This window comes from Xyrauchen texanus, chromosome 27 (genome assembly GCF_025860055.1).
Source record: "Xyrauchen texanus isolate HMW12.3.18 chromosome 27, RBS_HiC_50CHRs, whole genome shotgun sequence".
Lineage (NCBI taxonomy): Eukaryota > Metazoa > Chordata > Actinopteri > Cypriniformes > Catostomidae > Xyrauchen > Xyrauchen texanus.
In genome coordinates this window covers 19,532,822-19,545,354 of record NC_068302.1, presented here as the reverse complement: position 1 = coordinate 19,545,354, position 12,533 = coordinate 19,532,822, and positions in this window count along the sequence as shown.

The following is a 12,533-nucleotide window of genomic DNA, read 5'->3' as shown; positions in this document are numbered from 1 at the left end:
AATACATAAATTTTATCATTAAAACACATTTCAATTTGTCATCTGATTCTGATTATTATTATTAATAATATGGTGAATAAGCACGTAAAAAACTGGGTCCTAACTAGTATTATGATTGCTAGACAGATAATTTTAAGGCTGGAGCACCCCCATTTCAGGAGTGGTGTTCTGAGATGGGCAGGGCGGCAGCTTTTGAGGAGGGGGGATCGGGGGGTTAAATATTGATTCTGTTTGTTTATGTTTTGTTTTTCATTGTTATATATTTGAATAAATACAAATTTTTAGTAATTCAGATAATCTTTATAAATGCTTTCATCATACTTCAAATTAAACCATTAACATGGACTACACAGTAAACAGTAATCTCAGTCATCATGAAACAGATCATGAGACCTGATTATATAAATTGGGAGTGGTGGTGGTGTAGCGGTCTAAAGCACATAACTGGTAATCTGGAAATCAGAAGGTCACTGGTTCGATCCCCACAGCCACCACCATTGTGTCCTTGAGCAAGGCACTTAACTCCAGGTTGCTCTGGGGGGATTGTCCCTGTAATAAATGCACTGTAAGTCACTTTGGATAAAAGCATCTGCCAAATGCATAAATGTAAATAAATGTGATAAATAAATAAGTGATAAATGATAAACCTGTCCAGCTAAATGACACAAGGACACATTTTTGTATCAACCTGAGAGTTTGAAAGGGCTTTGAATGTTTAAATAAGTATTAAACATTTTAAATCAGTTTCATGTGAATGTTTTTTATTATTGTTTCTCCAGTCTTACTGCAAAGGATGTTTATCAAAGTTCAGCAAAGACAGGAAGCTCTCAAAGATTCATCTCAGCTGGAAAAAATGCTGACCCTTACCCAGCTGTGCACAGACACTGGAGCCAAAATAACAGGATGTTAACAAAAATAAGCAGAAAGCAAATCATTTACCCTTAGGGTAAACAGCCTGAAATGCAATTTTCTTTAACTGTTTGCTATTTGGATACTTTTTAGCAAAAAAATACAAGTTTACAGTTTTATCAGGGTTTTCCACAAATGAGAAATGCACAAGAAATGGCTGTTTTGAAGAGAAAAATACAAATAGGCTTTGGAAGAGAAACGTAAGAATGTAGATAACCCACTTAGAGCTTTTTTTCTGTTTTGGTCCATCCCTTCAAACACATTATAGAGGTTACAGTACATACACTGTAAAAAATCTTGTACTGTAAAAATATTCACTTATTTTAATGAGTCTTAAAATCTGATAACTTTAAAGATCCCTACAGCTTGCAGGTGTAATCTGTAAACAGTAAGATTCCCTAACTACAATGTCCCTGCTAAATTAAAAGTCCCCACTATTACACTACTCATAATCCTTAAATGAGATTCAATCATTAATTTATTTCCCAAAACAGAAATTGTGACAAAGACTGGCCACTTACATAAAGCTGTAATGTGTTTGCATTCAAAGGCAAAGAGCAAATGTATGATCTTTGAGAAAATCAACAAACTAACTTTCTCGCAATTAGCAACTCTTCCTGAGGCACCACACCCCACTGAGCGAAGACTGCAAATTCACACCTCATGTGAATTGGGACAGATGCCCTTCCACATCTGTCCCATTTTCTCCTCTCTCCCCCATTCAGCTCAGAATCACCTAAGATCTGTATGCAACAAAATATAATATGTGATAGATTATTTGTATACAACTAGTGGAACATGTTTGGTATCATTTAAAATGTCTCAGTGCGTCTGGTATAGTGCTCTTATTCCCAGGTTTGTAAACTTAATGACAACGAAGTTATAAGGTCTTTGCCAAATGCTTTATAATTCTGGAGGTATGTCCCCAGGACTTCCAAATCTAACCACTCCCAAAATCCCCTTTGTCCATGGTTTGGGTATTTAAGGAAATGTGACACATTGTGCAGGGCTCTCTGTAATCAGACAATCCCAAACAGTTTACTGTTTGTAATTTATATCAGGTGATTGCAATTCGAACTTTCTTATGTTTTGATAAAATATCTAACTTTGACTTATCAATGTTTAATTGGAATTGATTATGTTACCTGATCAATAAATTGTCAACATTTGATTTTATTCTGACTGACTCTGACATTGTGTTTCCCAAACAGATTGAACAATTCGTATGTTACCATAAGTCTCAGTCCAGATTAGTGACGACTAATGATTTGGCATGAATTCAAGTGTACTTGGTTTGCAAAGACAAAAAGGGAATTTCCGTTTAGAACAGCAAACGCTGCTTGACCAATCTAAATTCGGGTGTCTTACCTCTGTTTCAATTTGATGTTTCTCCAGATAAGTGTACGTGGGAAACCACGCATGGCCAATCCAAAGCTATTACAAGAGAAGTTATGTTGGTCAACTTACATCTTTAATAGTGGCCCTGACCTATTGACTCTACTGAAGAAAACGTTAAGTTACATTCAAGTGTATGCAATTCCATGGGGGCTTTACTGAAGTTTCTTTGATTGTGTGAACTTGAACGTGACCGATCTCAGGTATATACCAATTACCTCCGTTTGATGATCCAATACTGGTCGCTTGTGATCGTGAGACCCGCGGTGTAGAGAAAAACACGCGAGGACCTCAAAGCTAAACAGGTAAAATATAGTTAAAGGAGTTAAAAGAATAATCAAACGTTCGCTCACTTTTAATGATGCTCAGATATCATTAAAAACCTTTTTCATTTATGGAGTCAGATGAAATAACGAGGTAATACATAAGAGAAAATGTATTTCATTTAATATTGTTGTGTTGCGTAGCAAAGACAGTAACGCGCAGAGACCTTCACCCGTATTATTGGAGACCGCCATTGGACCGATAAACGGGCTTACAAAGCAAAATGAAAGACATACTTGGAAAGCCACTCCTGAGACATATCTTTCAATGTTTTACCGGTCTTCAAAAATGAACTAAAAACTTGAGTTTATTTTAGTCCGAAAAAAATACAAATAAAAACGATGACATTTGTTTCGTAAAATCTTACACCCTTTAACCCTCCGCAGCTGTCACTGAAGTCTTAAAAAGGCGATGAACATTTCAGAAAGCTTTTTTTTTTTTTTTTTAACTATTGTTATTGAATTATATACAAGAGTGATACAAACTTAAAATACATACATCTCACACAACAGTTATTAATGCAAATAAACCAGTTGAACATAAGACTTGCCAAGGATAAACATTACAATGTAGAATAAATGAAATAAAAGAACTGACTCGTGTTTTACTTTTTTGTAAAGACATTTTGAATGTGATGTTTAATTCTGAAACACTATATTTTCTTATTGTCTCTTAACTTGTTTGACTGTAAATGAACCAGTTAAACATCTCTCATAAATATTCAGACAATCAGTTCCCCCTGAAAACAGAATAAGTGACAGATTGTCAAGGTTTGTTCAATAATCATATATTTTTCATGCTATATTTATGTATCCTCACATTTATTCTATTATTATTTCATGAATTTCACACTTGTATAATATATTACTTTCATTTATTAAACTTTTCCCAATTTCTATCCATGTGATATAAATTGGTATGTGAAGATTGGCAATACTGATCACCCGTGTGGATTTACATAGTAGGTTGTTACCTCATTGCTGGTTCTCAAGGTAAAAACAAAAATCAAATACATTTGCCAATAATTCATGTGGTAAATGTATTAATCCATACATTATACAGAAACAGAGGCATTTCCAGCATTGAAGGACATCCGGGGCTTAGCCCAGACAATTTTATTTTCACACTAGCAACAACTTCTCTGTAGTCCAAAGCTGGTCAATATATTAAAAGAAAGGCAGTTTTAAATGTAAAAACATTTTAGTAACACAAACTTCTTGCCTTCCAGTACAGTTCATGGAAGGTCTGAGAAACATCAGCTAGCTCCAGTAAGAAGGTATATACTGTATAATAATTCCTGTTTGTTTGGGTAATGCCATTTGTTTTTAGATTGTTACATATTGACAACCCTGTGATGATAATAATTGGTTATTTCATTCATTGTAATAGGAAGCAGCATAGTAGACTCATAGCAGTTTTTGAGTAGGCCTATACATGTTATGAGAAAAATTGCAGGTGCTAGAACAACCTAGCTCATTTGTAAAGTTCACAACTTATTTGTGTAACTGACAAACGTGATACTGAATGAAGGGTAAAAATGTAAAAAAGTGTCATTTTTATGTTGGGTTATTTCTAACATTTATTGGGTTGTTTCTATAATAACGCACCCAGTTGGGTTAAAATTGGTCTCGCAAGGACATTTTAAATTTCAACGGTCGACCAGTGCCACTGCCAACAGTAGATACAGAGGTAAGTTAAAAATATTACGTTATATGAACGCGTTCAGTTTTCTTTATCAACATACATAGCTAATTAAATAATTTCCCCTTCATTTTGGGTCTGCTTTATTGCTGCTCACTTGGCTACCGACATAACACTATAAAGCCAATCTATTTTAAACTGTGGCGTAGAAACTATTAATTGGGATGCCCCCCCCCATAAATAATCATAAATAATATTTCATATATTTGGCCGACGCGTGAAGAAATTGTAAGATGCCTCGGCTTTAAGACTCGTTATCCGGTGTTGCAGAGGACATGGCAGTTTTTTATCAACTGAAAGAAAAGTATATTGTCGTTTTTACAGTGTAACATTAAAATACTTCAAAACAGAAATATGAAACATTTTATCTAGAAAGTTATATCTGCAAGGCACTTAATTATATAATGCACAAATTGGACTCAACGAGATGTTACTGTTATGAACGGAGGCAGTGAAGGCAGACGAGGTGAGCGGGTCTAAATGCAAAACTTACTTTATTGGACCAGATAAATGAACAAACACAAAGAAAAACCCTCAGTGGGGAAATACACACAAGACTGAGGAAAACGGGCAGCACACACACACACACACACACACACACACACACACACTCACACACACACACACACACACACACACTCATGTTGGTCTACCTATCATTATGAGGACTTTCCATAGACATAATGACTTTTATACTGTACAAACTATAGATTCTATCCTCTAAACCTAACACAACCCCTAAACCTAACCCTCACAGAAAACCTTCTGCATTTTTACTTTTTCAATAAAACATTGTTTAGTATGATTTTTAAGCGATTTGAATTATCTGGACACTAGAAATGTCCTCATAAATCACATTTATAGCATAATACCCTTGTAATTACTAATTTGTAACTTACAAAATTGTCCTCGTAAATCACAAAAACAGCACACACACACACACACACACACACACACACACACACACACACACACACACACACACACACACACATACACACACACACACACCAGGCTAACAACATTCAACGATAGACAAGGACTGAACCAAAAACCAGGGTATAAATACATGAACATAGGAAAAAGGGACCAATGAACAAACAGAACTCAAACAAGATAACAAGGTGATAAACAAAAGCAAAATGGCAAATTAACGAGGGCAGGTGCAAACAATGAACGTGAACACGAAATCTAACAGAGAGACTATGGAGTTACACAAGGGACAAAAGTGAAAACTAAGGAATGCAAAAGTGACAAAAATGGAAAACAAAAGGGCAACAGTGAAACAAGACAAGGTAACCCTAACAGAGCCCCCCCTCAAGGATCGGATTCCAGACGATCCGAAAAAAAAAGAAACAAATAAAAAAAAAACACCAGGAGCAGACGGGCAGACCAGGGGGGGGGGCACGAAAGCAGGCAGGAAGTCCAAGGGGGCACAGAGGGCAGGCAGGAAGTCCAGGGGGGCACAGAGGGCAGGCAGGAAGTCCAGGGGGGCACAGAGGGCAGGCAGGGAGTCCAGGGGGGCACAGAGGGCAGGCAGGAAGTCCTGGGGGGCACAGAGGGCAAGGACAGGTTCAGGTGGTCTGGGAGCTGGCCACAGGGCAAGGGTAGGTTCAGGAGGCCTGGGAGCTGGCCACAGGGCAGGGACCGGTTCAGGAGGCCTGGGAGCTGGCCACAGGGCAGGGACTGGTTCAGGAGGCCTGGGAGCTGGCCACAGGACTGGAACAGGGTCAGGAGGCCTGGGAGAAGGCTACAGGACAGGGACTGGGTCAGGAGGCCTGGGGGGAGGCCACAGGACAGGGACTGGGTCAGGAGGCCTGGGAGGAGGCTACAGGACAGGAACAGAGTCAGGAGGCCTGGGAGGAGGCCACAGGACTGGAATAGGGTCAGGAGGCCTGGGAGGAGGCCACAGGACACGGACCGGGTCAGGAGGCCTGGGAGGAGGCCACCGGAGAGGGACCGGGTCAGGAGGCCTGGGAGGAGGCCACAGGACAGGGACAAGGTCAGGGGCCCTGGGAGGAGGCCACAGGACGGGAACAGGGTCAGGAGGCCTGGGAGGAGGCCACAGGACAGGGACTGGGTCAGGAGGCCTGGGAGGAGGCCACAGGACAGGGACTGGGTCAGGAGGCCTGGCAGGAGGCCACAGGACAGGGACTGGGTCAGGAGGCCTGGGAGGAGGCCACAGGACAGGGACTGGGTCAGGAGGCCTGGGAGGAGGCCATAGGACAGGGACTGGGTCAGGAGGCCTGGGAGGAGGCCACAGGACAGGGACTGGGTCAGGGGGCCTGGGAGGAGGCCACAGGTCAGGAACAGGGTCAGGGGCCTTGGGAGGAGGCCACAGGACAGGGGTCGGGTCAGGAGGCCACAGGTCAGTAACAGGGTCAGGGGCCCTGAGAGGAGGCCCTAGAGGCGGAGACCTGGAAGGCTCTGGCGGCGGGGCCGATGGAGGTGGCGCCATAGGATGCTCTAGAGGCGGAGGCCTGGAAGGCTCTGGCAGCGGGGCCGATGGAGGTGGCGCCATAGGAGGCTCTGGAGGCGGAGGCCTGGAAGGCTCTGGAGGCGGAGCCGTAGGAGGCTCGGGAAGCGGAGCCCAGGAAGGCTCGAGAGGCTTGAGGGCCGAAGCCCTGGGAGGCTTGGGAGACTTGAGGAGCGGAGTCCTAGAGTGCTCGGGAGGTGGAGCCGTAGGAGGCTTGGGAGGCGGAGCCGTAGGAGGCTCGGGAGGCGGGGCCGAAGGAGGCTCGGGAGGCGGAACCGGAGGAGGCTCGGGGGGCGGAGCCCTAGAACGCTCTGAAGCCTCGGGGAGCCGAGCCATAGGAGGCTCAGGGAGAAGGGCCGTGGAAGGCTCGAAAGGCTTGAGGGGCGGAGCCCTGGACGGCTCGAGGGGCTCGAGAGGCTGGAGGGGTGGAGTCCTGGAAGGCTCGGGGAGAAGGGCCGCGGAAGTCTTGAGAGGCTTGAGGGGCGGAGCCCTGGGCGGCTGGAGGGGCTCGAGAGGCTGGAGGGGCGGAGTCCTGGAAGGCTCGAGAGGCCCAAGAGGTGGAGCTCTGGGAAGCTTGGAGGGCGGAGCTCTGGAAAGCTCGGGAAGCTCGGAAGGCGGAGCTCTGGAAAGCTCGGAAGGCGGAGCTCTGGAAAGCCTGGGAGGCGGAGCTCTGGAAAGCCCAGGAGGCGGAGCTCTGGAAAGCCCGGGAGGCGGAGCTCTGGAAATCTCGGGGGGCGGAGCTCTGGAAAGCTTGGGAAGCTCGGAAGGCGGAGCTCTGGAAAGCTCGGAAGGAGGAGCCCTGGGAGGCTCGAGGGGTGCTGGCTCTTGGACGGTCATGGCTACTGGCGCTGGCTCTTGGACGGTCATGGCTACTGGGACGGACAAGACCACAGGCACTGGCTCAGGGACGGTCGAGGCTACAGGCGCTGGCTCAGGGGTGGTCGAGGCTACAGGCGCTGGCTCACTGACATCGGGGGCTAACGGCTCGCTGGCCGTGGCAGGCTTGGGCTCTGGCTCGCTGGCCGTGGCAGGCAGAGACTGGGGAGCAGAAGCCTTTCCTCTTCTCCTCCTCCGTCGGGCGGACGAAGCTGGCAACGCTGGCTCGTTGGCTGTGGCAGGCACGGAAAGCCCAGAGGCGGAAACCGGGATCGAGAGAGGTGGTTCCCCGGCACCGAGTTCTCCCAAGACTAGACTCACATATTCCCTCCACGTGAGGTCTCCGGAGTTCGGCAATTCCCTCAGCTGGTTTGTTGGTAGCCCGAGCTGGTAGATGGTCTTCAGGGATGTGTCGTCGAAGCCGGTGTGGATGGCAACAGCGGAAAAGAAGTGGGAGTACTCGCGGATGGTCAACTCCGCCTGGGTCAGTTCCATAAAGTAAGCTGCTAGATCCATATTTGGTGGTTCTATCGTTCTGTTACGAACGGAGGCAGACGAGGAGAGTGGGTCTAAATGCAAAACTAACTTTATTGGACCAGATAAATGAACAAACACAAAGGAAAACCCTCAATGGGGAAATAAACACAAGACTGAGGAAAACGGGCAGGGGGAACGAGCGCGCACGCACGCACGCACACCAAGCTAACAACATTCAACGATAGACAAGGACTGAACCAAAAACCAGGGTATAAATACATGAACATAGGAAAAAGGGGCCAATGAACAAACAGAACTCAAACAAGATAACAAGGTGATAAACAGAAGCAAAATGGCAAATTAACTAGGGCAGGTGCAAACAATGAACGTGAACACGAAAGCTAACAGAGAGACTATGGAGTTACACAAGGGACAAAAGTGAAAACTAAGGAATGCAAAAGTGACAAAAATGGAAAACAAAAGGGCAACAGTGAAACAAGACAAGGTAACCCTAACAGTTACACCCAGGGGCGAAAATGTCATCAAAATGTTGGGGGGGACAATATACATAACAATTCTCAAGAGCAATTTTTGAAGGGGACACCAAGGTTTTTTTTGTTGTTGCCCCGTTTGCATTTGTATTATTTTATTTCTTAAACAATTATTTTAAGAATATATCATTATATTATTTACAATACACATATTTTTGTGATATTTTAGGGGGGAACAACCCTCAGATGGGGTTACATTGATCCTGACCCCCCCGACCCCCCCGCATTTTCCGCCTATGGTCGTAACATTTATCACATTTATTGTGACTTTTTAATGCCAAAAAGCAGCAACATTTTGATGGTGTTCTTTTACCATTGCAGGAATGTGCCTGGCTCAGTTTATGATCGCCTCGTTAATGAAGCCCATTGCTTGAAATTGAAATTACAAGTTGTTAATTCACTTTATATCAACTATATTTTTTAAATAGGATGTGATGGATTCATATGTGAGGGAAACACTTTAGAAGTGGAACCTTGAAACATTAATGTAAAAAAAACTTCTTCGTCCTCAGGAATCCAGACGTTTTTTCGCCAGTTACGATTCTACAAGTCTTCTAACTTTTCCCAGACGTGTTCCAAGTCTGCCTTGGTCACCTGCGGGTTAGCAGCTAATTCCCACTCTGATGACTCCAGATAATCGATCCGTTTCTCAACATCCGCCACACTTGTAACCATCTCAGTGAATTTCGTCTCCATGGCAGTGATCGGTCGACGTATTAAAGCAAGATCCTCCAAGTCAACAATGACCTTCGTCAGCATTGCCAACACGTTCATCAATTGACGCCTTCACTTCACCGTCCAAACTGACTCCCGGGCTTGTGGCCTGCTGCTCAGGGGTTTAAGCTTGAGCACTTAAGTGTCTTTTAATATCTCCAGAGCCCAAGGATTTAGAATTCTTTGACATATTGCCTCCCTAGAACAATGAAGAATCAGGGTGTCAAATCTCACCGGTTTATGACACAAAAAGTATTAAAACTAGCAAAGTGTGCAGAGCTCGCCATTCACACGTACAAAACTTGCATGGCGCCACAAGATTTATTAATTGAAGAGTATTTATTTTTTCATTTGCTAGCCTTTCCTAATCATCCACTAAATACCAAACACCATTTCATTATTAATTATCCAGAGCTGATTGTCCACTTTGGCCCTCTCATCCATATGTGGATACTAAGGTTTGAGAGCAAACATTCAAATTTCTAACATTGTGCCTGGAAATTACACAAATTAAAAAATTTCTGTGGAACCCTGGCTGAAAGGCATCAAATTTTACAAGCGTTCCTCAGTGCTGGCAATGTCTTCTTACCAAATTTGGTACAGGAAAAAAGCACACTTTTTGTTTTTTAGGAGACTACAATGATGACATTAAAAGATCTGTTTCTCATCTGAACTTTGAAACTGTGAACTCTCAGATAGCACACGACGTTTCAGTTAAGTGAACAAAGTGCAAAAAAAAACATGTTTGTTGCAACTGGTGAAGGTGACGAAGGGTTTGTATTTGGACGGATCATAGTTCTTCTAATCCATAAGGGTTCAGCTGTTTATTGTATTACTGGACAGTATTAGGCTGTTCCCTGTCCTGACATGGGTGTTTATTTCCTTGCATCAATGCAGAGGATGCATTGATGTGTTAACCATGAGCATCTACTTGATTATTACCCTTTGCCCATGGACACAGTCCATGGCATCCCGCTGCTTATTCGTCATAATTTTTCCTCTCTTTGTAGAGCAATGTCCACCTTGGATGATCAGCTAATAGACCTTACTCTGAAGGCTTTGACAAACATTGATGAAGAGACCCAAGTAAAGCTTATTTCTACACTAAAGAACTGTGGTGTAGAATGTAAAGGAGACTTGTAGTATGTACATCAAGAGGACATTGATGGCCTTTTGACAGTTATTCAACTTTGCAAGTCACTGGAGGCATTTAGATTAGGTAATTATGTACATCAATCATGTTTGTTTTACCTAGTATGTTAGCATGCTGAGAATGTTTTATATAAAAATTGCCCTTATTGTTTAATGATTTTTTTTTTTCAGACACAGACCATGTCTCTGCAGTTAATTTCTTGCCCTTCACCGATGCCTGGACCATCTTTACATACCAGCCCATCACCAAGTGCTTTCTTGTCATCTCTTTCCAGCGCATCACCTCACACAAGCACATCTTCAATTTCATCATATCCTGAGGTGGTGTGTACAGGCCAAATAATTCTTATTTCTTTCACTGTGTCCATATCATGGCCTGAGACATTTCAGTTCCCTTTGGAAAAAATGCCCCAAGAAATAAATTCAGCAATTTCTTCTGGGAGGAGGCCTTGGCCTCCAGAGTGGCACCAAAGGGTAAGAATCCTAGTGGATGAGATGTGCCAATATGAGTTTAACCCTTCATGATCACTATGTGTAATAATCTGCGAAGAAATTGTCAGGCAGTTCAACTGCAGCTTTGCCGATATGTTCCCTGATGGCACCTTAATGGCTGGATTATGGCTCTCTTCAATTAGGTGAAAACTCAGATTGAGAATGTAAACCGTGAACACACATTCACACACCATAAGGTTTCATCGCATTCTGCACACAAGAGGGGACCAAGTGACATATGGATGTGTAACATTTCAGCCTTGGATCCCACCTGAAGAAACTCCGTGTTGTGAAGTTACTGATGGCACACTTTAAAGAAAACACAGAAGGACTAACTTTTTTGGCTGATTTAAGTATTCTGTTCTTTTCTGTACACCTAAATGTTATTTTTAAATGAAATATTTAGTGGTTTTCAAAGTTATTGTACATACAAATTGAAACAAGTTACGAGTAATGGAGAAATTGTAACACCTCCAGATGTTATTCTAACAATTGTATTCCCTACAGGCTTCTGCCAGTGCAGTAGACATTGAGAGGACCCTTAGTGTACCTGCAAGTCCTCATCTCATACTGTTTGGTATGTGCACTATTATTAAAGAATTAGGGAAGTAAAAACATAGTGATTGAACCAGACTATTCAACAGTATTCAGCAGGGTAATTCACTTAGGTTACCACAAAATTATGTTTTCAAAGTTTCAGGTAGACCAGATCAGTTCTACTTTGAGTTTTGGATGATCAGCTTTGAGGGGCAGGTAATTTGTGAGAGCATCCAAACCTACATTTTTGACAGGCCTTGCTGCTGTGTTTTCAGTATACTACGTTTTAAATTTACAGTACCAGGAAGAGGCATGCTGTACACTGAAATTCATTCAGAGCTAAGAAATGTTCTATTCACCTCACTTCATGTTTCATATGGCAATCAAGCACATATCATTAAAAAATTAATTAAAGCTGAAGTGTATAATTTCTGCGACACTAGTGTTACCAAACAAAATTGCAAACATTTGTCAAAAAATTAAAATTATTACACATATCAGCTTTAACCATTATTTTGCCCAAACTCTAATCGAACAATAATGTTTTTACAATACAGGCACTTTATTGGTATTAACCCAGAAAGGGGGTCTAAAACCAGCTGGGCCAAAGTGGTCTCAGAATGGACAGGGAAAATTGTCCAAAAGAAGACTGTCACAGTCAATCCACATGTCTCCACTCTACTGAAGAAACTCATAGTCTTTGAATGGAGTTTCATTTAGAGAAGTCAGCAATAAGTTCACATTCTCTCTCTCACACACACATGCTGCCATTTTATTGTAATTTTTGATGCTGGAATGTTGATATCTAATGTGAGTTTTTCAGTTGAACGTAATATGGCAAAACTCTCTGTTTAGACTATTGAAGACTGTTTGTTGACAACCAAGTTTTCTCAAATATGTGAAATAAATAAAAGAATGTTTTAAATAAA